We start from the raw sequence: 14848 nt of genomic DNA on the forward strand, positions 1-14848 counted from the left end.
GAATAAGACCACTAGTTTCAAGAGAAACGGCAAAGGCAAGAAGGGCAATTCGAAGAAGAGCGGCAAGCCTGTTGACAATCCGACGAAGAAACCCAAAGCTGGACCTAAGCCTGAAACGGAGTGTTACTATTGCAAGGGTATGGGTCACTGGAAGCGCAATTGCCCCAAGTATCTGGCAGATAAGAAGGCGGCCAAAGAAAAATCAGGTATATTTGATATACATGTTATTGATGTGTACTTAACCGGCTCTCGTAGTAGTGCCTGGGTATTCGATACCGGTTCTGTTGCTCATATTTGCAACTCGAAACAGGAACTGCGGAATAGACGAAGGCTGGCGAAAGATGAAGTGACGATGCGCGTAGGAAATGGTTCCAAGGTTGATGCAATCGCCGTCGGCACAGTGTCACTTCAGTTACCGTCAGGATTAGTGATGAACTTAAATCATTGTTATTTAGTGCCTGCGTAGAGCATGAACATTATATCTGGATCTTGTTTATTGCGAGACGGTTACTCTTTTAAGTCAGAGAATAATGGTTGTTCTATTTCTATGAGTAACATCTTTTATGGTCATGCACCGAATGTGAGAGGATTGTTCATATTGAATCTTGATAGCGATACGCATATACATAACATTGAGACCAAAAGAGTTAGAGTTAACAATGATAGCACCATATTTTTGTGGCACTGCCGCTTAGGTCATATTGGTGTAAAGCGCATAAAGAAACTCCATGCTGATGGACTTTTGGAGTCACTTGACTTTGATTCACTTGACACGTGCGAACCATGCCTCATGGGCAAGATGACTAAAACTCCGTTCTCCGGAACAATGGAGCGTGCAAGTGACTTGTTGGAAATCATACATACCGATGTGTGTGGTCCGATGAGCGTGGAGGCACGCGGCGGATATCGTTATTTTCTCACCTTCACTGACAATTTGAGTAGATATGGTTATGTCTACTTGATGAAACACAAGTCTGAAACATTTGAAAAGTTCAAGCAATTTCAGAGTGAAGTGGAAAATCATCATAACAAGAAGATCAAGTTCCTACGGTCTGATCGTGGGGGTGAATATCTGAGTTTCGAGTTTGGTACTCACTTAAGACAATGTGGAATTGTTTGACAGTTAACACCGCCTGGAACACCACAGCGTAATGTTGTGTCCGAACGTCGTAATCGTACTCTATTAGAGATGGTGCGATCTATGATGTCTCTTACTGATTTGCCGTTATCGTTTTGGGGTTATGCATTAGAAACAGCTGCATTCACTTTAAATAGGGCACCATCAAAATCCGTTGAGACGACACCATACGAACTGTGGTATGGCAAAAGGCCAAAGTTGTCGTTTCTTAAGGTTTGGGGATGTGATGCTTATGTCAAAAAGCTTCAGCCTGAAAAGCTGGAACCCAAAGCGGAAAAGTGCGTCTTCATAGGTTACCCAAAAGAGGCAGTTGGGTACACCTTCTATCTCAAATCCGAGGGCAAAGTGTTTGTTGCTAAAAACGGAGCTTTTCTTGAGAAGGAGTTTCTCTCGAGAGAATTGAGTGGGAGGAAGATAGAACTTGACGAGGTTGTCGAACCTCTCATCCCTCTGGATGGTGGCGCAGGGCAGGGGGAAACCTCTGTCGTTGCAACGCCGGCTGAGGAGGAAGTTAATGATGATGATCATGAAACTCCAGTTCAAGTTTCTGTCGAACCACGCAGGTCGACGAGACCACGTGCTGCTCCAGAGTGGTACGGTAATGCCGTCTTTTCAATCATGTTGTTAGACAACAATGAACCTGCAAATTATGAAGAAGCAATGGTGGGCCCAGATTCCAACAAATGGCTAGAAGCCATGAAATCCGAGATCGGATCCATGTATGAGAACAAAGTGTGGACTTTGGAGGTACTACCTGAGGGCCGCAAGGCTATTCAGAACAAATGGATCTTTAAGAGGAAGACGGATGCTGACGGCAATGTGATCGTTTATAAAGCTCGACTTGTGGCAAAGGGTTTTTCACAAGTTCAAGGAGTTGACTACGATGAGACATTCTCACCTGTAGCGATGCTTAAGTCCGTCAGAATCATGTTAGCAATAGCTGCATTTTTCGATTATGAGATCTGGCAGATGGATGTCAAAACGGCGTTCCTTAACGGTTTCCTTAAGGAAGAGTTGTATATGATACAACCCGAAGGTTTTGTCGATCCTAAGAATGCTAACAAGGTGTGCAAGCTCCAGCGATCCATTTATGGACTGGTGCAAGCATCTCGGAGTTGGAACAAACGCTTTGATGAGGTGATCAAAGCATTTGGGTTTATACAAGTGGTTGGAGAATCTTGTATTTACAAGAAAGTGAGTGGGAGCTCTGTTGCGTTTCTAATATTATATGTGGATGACATATTGCTGATTGGAAACAACGTGGAGTTTTTTAGAGAGCATAAAGGATTACTTGAATAAGAGTTTCTCTATGAAGGACCTAGGAGAAGCTGCTTACATTCTAGGCATTAAGATCTATAGGGATAGATCAAAACGCATGATAGGACTTTCACAAAGCACATACCTTGATAAAGTTTTGAAGAGGTTCAAAATGGAACAGTCCAAGAAAGGGTTCTTGCCAGTTTTACAAGGTACGAGATTGAGTAAGACTCAGTGCCCAGCAACTGATGAAGATAGAGAGCATATGCGCTCCGTCCCCTATGCTTCAGCCATAGGTTCTATCATGTATGCAATGCTGTGCACTAGACCGGATGTTAGCCTGGCCATAAGTATGGCAGGTAGGTTCCAGTGTAATCCAGGAGTGGATCACTAGACAGCGGTCAAGAATATCCTGAAGTACCTGAAAAGGACTAAGGAGATGTTTCTCGTGTATGGAGGTGACGAAGAGATCGCCGTAAAAGGTTACGTCGATGCAAGCTTTGACACAGATCCGGACGACTCTATGTCGCAAACCGGATACGTATTTATTCTTAATGGGGGTGCGGTAAGCTGGTGCAGTTCCAAGCAAAGCATCGTAGCAGATTCTACATGTGAAGCGGAGTACATGGCTGCCTCGGAGGCGGCTAAGGAGGGTGTCTGGATGAAGCAATTCATGACGGATCTTGGAGTGGTGCCGAGCGCACTGAATCTAATAACCTTGTTCTGTGACAACACGGGTGCCATTGCCTTAGCAAAGGAACCACGGTTTCACAAAAAGACCAGACACATCAAACGACGCTTCAAACTCATCCGCGACTACGTCGAGGGAGAGGACGTGAATATATGCAAAGTGCATACGGATCTGAATGTAGCAGACCCGCTGACTAAACCTCTTCCACGGCCAAAACATGATCAACACCAGAACTGTATGGGTGTTAGATTTATTACAATGTAATTCACATGATGATATGAGGGCTAGATTATTGACTCTAGTGCAAGTGGGAGACTGTTGGAATTATGCCCTAGAGGCAATAATAAATATAGTTATTATTATAATTCCTGTATCAAGATAATCGTTTATTATCCATGCTATAATTGTATTGAATGAAGACTCATTTACATGTGTGGATACATAGACAAAACACCGTCCCTAGCAAGCCTCTAGTTGGCTAGTCAGTTGATCAAAGATAGTCAGTGTCTTCTGATTATGAGCAAGGTGTTGTTGCTTGATAACTGGATCACGTCATTAGGAGAATCACGTGATGGACTAGACCCAAACTAATAGACGTAGCATGTTGATCGTGTCATTTTGTTGCTACTGTTTTCTGCGTGTCAAGTATTTATTCCTATGACCATGAGATCATATAACTCACTGACACCGGAGGAATGCTTTGTGTGTATCAAACGTCGCAACGTAACTGGGTGACTATAAAGATGCTCTACAGGTATCTCCGAAGGTGTTAGTTGAGCTAGTATGGATCAAGACTGGGATTTGTCACTCCGTGTGACGGAGAGGTATCTCGGGGCCCACTCGGTAATACAACATCACACACAAGCCTTGCAAGCAATGTGACTTAGTGTAAGTTGCGGGATCTTGTATTACGGAACGAGTAAAGAGACTTGCCGGTAAACGAGATTGAAATAGGTATGCGGATACTGACGATCGAATCTCGGGCAAGTAACATACCGAAGGACAAAGGGAATGACATACGGGATTATATGAATCCTTGGCACTGAGGTTCAAACGATAAGATCTTCGTAGAATATGTAGGATCCAATATGGGCATCCAGGTCTCGCTATTGGATATTGACCGAGGAGTCTCTCGGGTCATGTCTACATAGTTCTCGAACCCGCAGGGTCTGCACACTTAAGGTTCGACGTTGTTTTATACGTATTTGAGTTATATGGTTGGTTACCGAATGTTGTTCGGAGTCCCGGATGAGATCACGGACGTCACGAGGGTTTCCGGAATAGTCCGGAAACGAAGATTTATTCCGGAAACGAAGATTGATATACAGGATGACCTCATTTGATTACCGGAAGGTTTTTGGAGTTACCGGGAATGTACCGGGAATGACGAATGGGTTCCGGGAGTTCACCGGGGGGGCAACCCACCCCGGGGAAGCCCATAGGCCATAAGGGTGGCGCACCAGCCCTTAGTGGGCTGGTGGGACAGCCCAAAAGGGCCCTATGCGCCATACAAAGAAAAATTAAAGAGAAAGAAAAAAAAGGGAGGTGGGAAGGAAGGGAAGGACTCCCACCCACCAAACCAAGTCCAACTCGGTTTGGGGGGGGAGCCTTCCCCCCTTGGACTCGGCCGACCCCCTTGGGGCTCCTTGAGCCCCAAGGCAAGGTCCCCTCCCTCCCACCTATATATACGGAGGTATTGGGGCTGATTTGAGACGACTTTTCCACGGCAGCCCGACCACATACCTCCACGGTTTTTCCTCTAGATCGCGTTTCTGCGGAGCTCGGGCGGAGCCCTGCTGAGACAAGGTCATCACCAACCTCCGGAGCGCCGTCACGCTGCCAGAGAACTCTTCTACCTCTCCGTCTCTCTTGCTGGATCAAGAAGGCCGAGATCATCGTCGAGCTGTACGTGTGCTGAACGCGGAGGTGCCGTCCGTTCGGTACTAGATCGTGGGACTGATCGCGGGATTGTTCGCGGGGCGGATCGAGGGACGTGAGGACGTTCCACTACATCAACCGCGTTCACTAACGCTTCTGCTGTACGATCTACAAGGGTACGTAGATCACTCATCCCCTCTCGTAGATGGACATCACCATGATAGGTCTTCGTGCGCGTAGGAAAATTTTTGTTTCCCATGCGACGTTCCCCAACAGTCCATTAGAGGCTTACTAGGGACAATGTGTTGTCTATGTATCCACACATGTATTTTAGTTTCTAATCAATACAATTCTAGCATGGATAATAAATGATTATCTTGAACAAGGAAATATAATAATAACCATTTTGTTATTGCCTCTAGGGAATATTTCCAATAGGCTCCCACTTACACTAGAGTCAATATTGTAGCTCACATCACTATGTGATTTACATTGTAATGAATCTAACACCCATACAGTTCTAGTGTCGATCATGTTTCTCTCGTGGAAGAGGTTTAGTCAACGGGTCTGCAACTTTCAGATCCATGTGCACTTTGCAAATATTTATGTGCTCCTCTTTGATGTAATTGTGGATGGAATTGAAGTGTCGCTTTATGTGTCTGGTCCTCTTGTGAAACCTTGGTTCCTTGGCTAGAGCAATGGCACCAGTGTTGTCATAGAGTAGAGTCATTGGATCTAGTGCACTAGGCACAACTCCAAGATGTGTCATGAACTCGTTCATCTAGACACCTTCTTTAGCTGCCTCCAAGGTAGCTATATACCCCGCTTTGCTTGTAACTGCACCAGTTTACCACACCCCCATTGAGAATATATACGTATCCGGTTTGTGACTTAGAGTCATCCAGATTAGTGTCAAAGCTTCCATCGATGTAACCCTTTACAACGAGCTCTTGATCACCTCCATATACGAGAAACATTTCCTTAGTCCTTTTCAAGCACTTCAGAATATTCTTGACCGTTGTCCAGTCTTCCATCCATGGATCACTTTGAAACCTTTCCGACATACTTATGGCAAGGCTCACTTCAGGTTTTGTGCACAACATTGCATACATGATAGAGCCTATGGCTGAAGCATAGAGGACGACACTCATCCTTTCTCTATCTTTTGCACTCACTGGGCATTGAGTCGTACTCAATTTCACACCTCGCAACATAGGCAAGAACCATTTCTTGGACTGATGTATATTGAACTTCTTCAAGACTTTGTCAAGGTATGTGATGTGTGAAAATCCTATTAAGCGTCTCGATCTATCTTTATAGATCTTGATGCCTAATATGTAAGCAACTTATCCTAGGTCCTTCATTGAAAAACTCTTGTTCAAGTAATCCTTTACGCTTCCCAAAAATTCTATATTATTTCCAATCAGCAATATGTCATCCACATATAATATTAGAAAGTCTCATCGTAGTCAACTCCTTGAACATGTAAAAAACCCTTTGCCACAAGTTGAGCTTTATAAACGATGATATTACCATCGGTGTCCGTCTTCTTCTTAAAGATCCATTTATTCTGAATGGCCTTTCGCCCTTCAGGTAATTCTTCCAAAGTCCACACTTCGTTTTCATACATGGATCCTATCTCGGATTTCATGGCCTCTAACCATTTGTTGGAATCCGGGATCACCATTGCTCCTCCATAGCTTGTAGGCTCATCATTGTCCAACAACATGACCGTCAAGACAGGGTTACCATACCACTCAGGAGCGGTTCATGCCCTTGTCGACCTACGAGGTTTGATAGCAACTTGATCGAAGCTACATGATCATCATCATTGGATTCCTCTTCAACTCGTGTATGCTCCACAGAAACATCTCTCTGCGTTGTGCTACTCTCTGGTTGAAGTGAAGGTTCAACAACCTCATCAAATTATGTCTTCCTCCCACTCAATTCTTTCGCGAGAAACTCTTTCTCAAGAAATACTTAGTTTTTAGCAACAAACACTTTGCCTTCGGATCTGAGACAGAAGGTGTGCCCAACTGTCTCTTTTGGGTATACTATGAAGACGCATTTCTCCGCTTTAGGTTCCAGCTTTTCAGGCTGAAGCTTTTTGACATAAGCATCACATCCCCAAACTTTAAGAAATGACAACTTTGGTTTCTTATTCATATGGCGTTGTCTCAACAGATTTTGATGGTGCCCTATTTAAAGTGAATGCAGTTGTCTCTAATGCATAGCCCCAAACTGATAATGGCAAATCGGCAAGAGACATCATAGAACACACCATATCCAATAAAGTATGATTACGATGTTCGAACACACCATTGCATTGTGGTGTTCCACGCGGAGTCAACTGTGAAACAATTCCACATTGTCTTAAGTGAGTGCCAAACTCATAACTCAGATATTCTCCTCCTCGATCAGATCGTAGGAATTTCATCTTCTTGTTATGATGATTCTCTACTTCATTCTGAACTTGCTTGAACTTTTCAAATGTTTTAGACTTCTGTTTCATTAAGTAAATGTAACCATATCTACTCAAATCATCGGTGAAGGTGAGAAAATAACGATATCCACCACGCGCCTCAATGATCATTGGACATCACACATCAGTATGTATGATTTCCAACAAGTCACTTGCTCGCTCCATTGTCCCGGAGAATGGACTTTTGGTCATCTTGGCCATGAGGCATGGTTCACATGTGGCAAGTGATGCAAAATCAAGTGACTCCAAAATTCCATCAGCATGGAGTTTATTCATGCACTTTATACCAACATGACCCAAGCGGCAGTGCCGCAAGAAAGTGGTATTATCATTACATCTACATCTTTTGGCATCATTGTTATGAACATGTATGTCATTACTATCGATATTCAATAAGAATAAACCCCTCATATTGGGAGCATGACCATAAAAGATATTACTCATATAAATAGAACAACCATTATTCTCTGATTTAAATGAGTAACCGTCTCGCAATAAACAAGACCCACATATAATGTTCATGCTTAACGCATGCAAAAAATAACAATTATTCAGGTTCATCACTAATCCCGATGGTAACCGAAGTGGGAGTGTGCCGACGACAATCACATTCACCTTGGAACCATTTCCCATGTGCAACATCACTTCATCCTTCGTCAACCTTCGTTTATTCCGCAGTTCATGTTTTGAGTTGCAAATGTGAGCAACCGAACCGGTATCAAATACCGAGGCACTACAATGAGGGTTGGTGAGGTACACATCAATAACATGTGTATCATATATGCCTTGGTTGGCGTTGGCCGCCTTCTTGTCGGCTAGATACTTGGGGCAGTTCCGCTTCAAGTGACCAGTCCCCTTGCAATGATAGCACTCAGTTTCTGGCTTGGGCCCAGCCTTGGATTTCTTCATGGGAGGGGCAACAACTTTGCCACTCTTGTTGAAGTTCCCTTTCTTTCCCTTGCCATTTTTCTTCAAACTGGTGGTCTTATTGACCATCAACACTTGATGTTCCTTCTGGATTTCTGAATCAGCGACTTTCAACATCGCAAATAGCTCGGCGACTAATTTATTCATCCCTTGCATGTTGTAGTTCAGCACAAACCTTTTGTAGCTAGGTGGCAGTGATTGGAGAACTCTATCGGTGATCGCCTCTGGAGGGAGAGCAATACCCAACTCAGCTAGACAGTTGGCATACCCAGACATTCTGAGTACATGCTCACTGACAAACCCGTTCTCCTCCATCTTGCATGCATAGAACTTATCGGAGGTCTCATACCTCTCGATCCGGGCATTCTTCTCAAATATAAACTTCAATTCCTGGAACAGCTCATATACTCCATGGCGTTCAAAACGTCTTTGAAGTCCTCGTTCTAAGCCATACAAGATCGCACACTGAACTACTGAGTATTCATCCAAACCCGATTGCCAGATGTTCATATCATCCAGGGTCGCCGGTTGGAGTGGCATGTCACCTAGCGGTGTATCAAGGACATAGTTCTTTTGGGAAACCGTGAGGACAAGCCTCAGATTACGGGCCCAGTCAAAAAAGTTTCTCCCATAATCTTTCAGCTTAGCTTTCTCTAGGAACGCATTAAAATTCAGGGGTGCTACTACGCGATCCATTGATCTACAACATAAATTTGCAAAGATTACTTAGACTACTGTTCAAGATAATGCGTTTAGTTAATCAGATTACTAAAACCACCCACTCAAATTGACATCCCTCTAGTCATTCGAGTGACACATGATCAAAATCCACCAACCCAAGTCCTATCATCACGTGACATCAACTGGTTTCAATGGTGAACATCTTCATGTTGATTATATCAACTATATGACTCATGTTCAACCTTTTGGTCTCTTGTGTTCCGAGGCCATGTATGTACATGCTAGGCTCGTCAAGTTTAACCAGAATGTTCCGCGTGTGCAAAACTGTCTTGCACCCGTTGTTTGTGAACATGGAGTCTACCACACCCGATCATCACGTGGTGTCTCGAAACGACGAACTTCCGCAACGGTGCACACTCGCGGATAACACAATTTTATCTTGAAATTTAGTGAGGGGTCACCTTATAATGCCGCCGTCGTCCTAAGGAAAACAATGTGCATAAAAATGATTACATCACATGTAAATCATAAGTGACATGATATGGCCATGAACTTGTGCTTTTGATCTCCATCTCCAAAGCACTAGCATGATCTCCATCATCACCGGCGCCACACCATGATCTCCATCATTGTGCTGCCATCAAGGTTGTCGCGCCAACCATGATTGTACTACTATTGCTATCGTTTAGCGATAAAGTAAAGCATCACATAGTGCTTAATGACTGACACGCAGGTCAAACAATAATTAAAGACAACCCTATGGCTCCTGTCGGTTGTCGTAGCATCGACATGCAAGTCAATATTAACTATTAAAACATGATCATCTCATACATCAAATATATCACATCTTGTCATTGGCCATATCACATCACATGCATACGTTGCAAAAACAAGTTACGATTTTACGTGGCAAATTTTATGTGGCTGCTATGGGTATCAAGTAAGAACGTTTCTTACCCACACTAAATCACAATGGTGATATGCAATTTGCTATTTAACGTTCTACAAGGACCGCCTTTTGTCGAATCCAATTCAACTAGAGTAGGAGGGACAGACACCCGCCAGCCATCTTTATGCAAGAAGTTGCATGTCTATCGATGGAACCGGTCTCTCGTACGTGGACGAGTAAAGTTGGTACGGCCCGCTTCATTCAACAATACCGTGGAATCAAGAAAATACAAAGGAGGGAAGCAATCTGAATATCAACGCCCACAAACTACTTTGTGTTCTACTCGAGATGCCATCTACGCATAGACCTAGCTCTTGATGCCACTATTGGGGGACGTTGGATGGGACACAATAATTTTCCTATGTGCAAACAAATCTATCCGTGGTGCTAACCATCTATGAGTGGAGAGTCTGGATCTACATACCTTTGTAGATTGCTAAGCGAAAGCGTTCAAAAATGCGGTTAATGAAGTGGTACGTCTTCGCGATCCAATCACGAACTCTCCCGCGATCTACCGATTAAGTGCCGAACAGACGACACCTCCACGTTCAATACACGTACAACTTGGTGACGCCTTCACCTCCTCGATCCAGCAAGTGATAGTGAAGTAGCAGTCCGAGTCCTTCGACAACACGACGACGTGGTGAGGTGTTGGTGGTGACAGCCCGGCAGAGCTTCACCGAGGCGTTATGGAGAAGATAAACTGCGAGGGAGAGGAGGGGCAGCGCCGCGGCAAGATTGTCGTGTGGCTGCCTCCTCTCTACCTCTCTATATACGGGAGGAAGGGAGAGGGCAGAGCGCCCTAGGGCTACCCCCTAGGGGCCGGCGGCCAAGGGAGGAGGAAGGAAGTGGCTAGGGTTAGGGTACCCCCCACTTGGGTGCCTTGCCACCCAAGTTGGGTTGGCTGCGCCCCATGGAGGCCCACCCGCCCTTTGGCTAAAGTGGTTGGGGAGAGGGGATGCGCCCAGCCCCCTAGTGGGCTGCGGTGCCCGCTCTCCTTGGCTCATGAGGTCCCCCAACAATTGACGGGACCTCCCGAAACCCCTTTCGATACTCCGTGAATCCCTCGGTACGCCTCGGAAAACTTCCGGACTCCGATGACCTTCATCTTGTATATCAATATTCACCTAAGGACTATTCCGGAGTTCCTCGCCACATCCGGGATCTCATCCAAGACTCCGAACAACCTTCGGTCACCAACACTATGACTTAATTATTCTTATATCATCACCAAACCTTAAGTGTGTAGACCCTGCGGGTTCTAGAACTATGCAGACATGACCGAGACACTCTTCGATCAATAACCAATAGTGGGACCTGGATGCCCATATTGGTTCCTACTTATTCTACGAAGATCTTTCATCGGTTGAACCTCAATGTCCATGATTCTATCAATCCCATATGTTGTTCCCATTGTCCTTCGGTATGTTACTTGCCCGAGATTCGAACGTCGGTATCTCCATACATATCTCAATCTCATTACCGGAAAGTCTCTTTACTCGTTTCGTAATGCAAGATCCCGTGACTAAATCCTTAGTCACATTGCTTGCAAGCTAATTGTGATGTGGTATTACCGAGTGGGCCCAGAGATACCTCTTCGTCACACGGAGTGAAAAATCCCAGTCTAGATCCAAGCCAACCCAAAAGACACACTCGGAGATACCTGTGGAGCACCTTTATAGTCACCTAGTTACGTTGTGACATTTGATGCACGGCATTCCTGCGGTGTCCGGGAGTTACTTTGACATGCAGAAAATAGTAGCAGTAAACTGACACGATCAAATGCTACATTTAAAGTTTGGGTCTTGTCCATCACATCATTCTCCTAATGATGTGATTCCATTATCAAATGACAACTCAAGTCTATGCTCAGGAAACCTTGACCATCTTTGATCAACGAGCTAGTCCATTAGAGGCTTACTAGGGACAGTGTGTTGTCTATGTATCCACACATGTATTTTAGTTTCCAATCAATACAATTCTAGCATGGATAATAAACGATTATCTTGAACAAGGAAATATAATAATAACCATTTTACTATTGCCTCTAGGGCGTATTTTCAATAGACCCAGGAAAGTATGTCCGGCCAAAGTTTATCAAGCGTGTTGGGTACTGTGGTGCACCCCTGCAGGGATGAAAATTAACTATTCGAACAGCCGTGTCCATGGTTACACGATGAATTAGAGTTGTGCCCCGATTTTATACAACTACAACTGTTACTTAACTTGAATGTTTGCTCCGAGATTGCTTTCTCGTAGGGAGTCGAGGAAGAATCTCTGGGCATGACCTTAATTAATATTGCTACAACAATATGACTATATAATTGTGTTACTTGCTCTACTCTTGTCTATTGCTGCAACACGTTGAAGATGCTAGTCTTTGATAGGACTAGTCCCCTCTCTCTATTCTCGCATTGCTGCACTCAGTCCACATATAACCCCTTTCCTATGATACTGATGCACACTTAGCATAGTTCTGATGTTAGTCTTGCGAGTACTTTGGATGAGTACTCACCGTTGCTTTGATCCCCTTTTCCCCTTGATACGATTGCTGCGACTAGATGATGGAGCCGAGGAGATGGCGTATCCTGTTGACGATACCTACTACCCTGATGGTGCCTACTACTACGTGGAGGCCGCTAACGACGAGGAGTAGTTTAGGAGGTTCCCAGGAAGGAGGCCTCGCCTTGTTCGATCGATGTATCTTTTGTGCTAGCCTTCTCTAAGGCATTCCCTTGTTTTATGTCTGTACTCGGATATTATTGCTTTCGCTAACTCGTGTGTTTCTCGAGCTTTTGTATTCGATCCCTCGAGGCCCCTGGCTTCTAATATGAAGCTCGTATGTTTTTATTTGTGTCTAGAGTTGTGTTATCATATCTTCCCCGTGAGTCCTTGAGCTTGGTCATACACATTTGCGTGTATGATTAGCGTACGATCAAATCGAGGGCGTCACACGGGGCCAGGGTGGGTAGCTCCCGACGACTAGCCGACCGTGGCGTGGGACAAACAACCACGTAGACCGCCGCGGCAGTGCTCTCACGGTAGTCGCAAACCAGGCCTCTAAGATGTCCTTGGCGCCGACGATAGCATATCCTCGCATTGAACGGATATCGTCCAAAAGTCTAAAATAAACCCAGAAAATTGCAAGCATCAGTGCCAGTGTAGGGCTTGAACCCCGATGGGTTGGTTTTGTAAGTGCATCTAGTGCCCCTTAGTGATTTCGGTGGATTCAAGATTTATAGGTTAAGAGACTGATAAGTTTGTAAGTGTACACACGCTCTATAACTCGATGAGGAGTTTGAGTTATTCAAAGAATATCCAACCCTAAAATGTATGTATTCGGGTGAAGACTTTGGTCATTCCTTGAAGACTTTGACCGCGAATAAATTGCGAAGAAATTGATATTCCTCATGAAGACATTGAAGATGAGGAATTCGGTGTGTCCCGAAGAAAATACTCTGAAGAATCTCAAGCTTGAAGATTTACTCTTTCTGTTTCATTTTCTTCATTCTTGAGTCATAGGAACACCGTACTGTTAAAGGGGTTCGAGGTAAAACTATGGAAAGAATTTCCTCATGATGCTCAACTCAAACCTACACCTACAAGATCCTCAAAGTGAGGAACATGAGAGACATGAGGACTTTCACAGTTGAAAGTTTCGACCGTTGTCGCGCCACGCGTCAGCTGTGCCAAATCTTATCCACCCAACGCTCATATCGTTAAGGGCATTAATGTCAAATCATGTCGGGATGCCCCCACGCTATAAATAGTCGCCCCCCACAACCACTAGCTGGTTGGCTACTCCGAGAGAAACTAACACTTGTCATTTAGAGCAACCCAATTCCTCGAGGACTTTGAGAGAAAATCATCAAGTGAGGAAATACCCCAAACACCCAAACCCAAACCAAAACCCAACTGATTAAGCATCACTGAAGACGTTATTCCTGTGTGGAACCGACACTTGTTACCCTTGAGGATTGTGCATCCTCCACACGGCTAGGCTTCATGGTCGCTAGCATCCAATAGTCAATTATGGATTGTCGGGTGACCGAGTTTGTGAGGGTTTGGAAGTCTGCCCTAAAGACTTACCACGAGTGTTGGGCAAGGACTATGCGTCCTTAGCTCAAGGAGAATACGATAAGGACTGTGTGTCCCGGGACTGTGTGTCCTTCTGTTTCAATACCAAGCCGATCCAAACCAGACGTACAACTGCCATAGCAGTTGGAACTGGCTCATCAACAATTGTCTTCATCAAGCTACTGATTCTATTTCTTCAACTATTTTCATTTCCTCACTTGCACGTTGAAGACTTTCACCTGTACTATTTGAAGAATTTCACTGGAGACTTTCTCTAAATTTCTCACCTCAAATTCTTCACCCCAGTTATTCATCACGTGCTTATCATGTATATGTGACCTGTGCAAACAGATTCTCTCAATTCATGCTGAGTACTTTGTTGTAGTCGTTTTATCACTTCTGCCTAAGTACTACTTCTGCTACACTCAGTTCAAGAGTGAGGACATTCCTCACTAGTAATTTCCTGTAAAAATCGCCTATTCACCCCCCCTCTAGTCGATATAACACACTTTCAATTGGTATCACAGCAAGGTACTCCCTTGTTTTGTGTGATTTTGGTTTAACCGCCTGGAGTTTTAGTTATGTCGACCGCAGGTATGATCAAGATTACTACAGGTTGTCATACCTTTGAAGGAAAGGACTTCCCCTACTGGAAGACCAAGATGCAAATGCATCTTCAAGCAATTGAAAATGATCTCACATACATTGTGGAAAACGGTTTTCCCTCCATCACTGCAACTATCTCTGTCGCTGATGTGAAGAAGTTGA

This window comes from Hordeum vulgare, chromosome 3H, assembly GCF_904849725.1.
Source record: "Hordeum vulgare subsp. vulgare chromosome 3H, MorexV3_pseudomolecules_assembly, whole genome shotgun sequence".
Lineage (NCBI taxonomy): Eukaryota > Viridiplantae > Streptophyta > Magnoliopsida > Poales > Poaceae > Hordeum > Hordeum vulgare.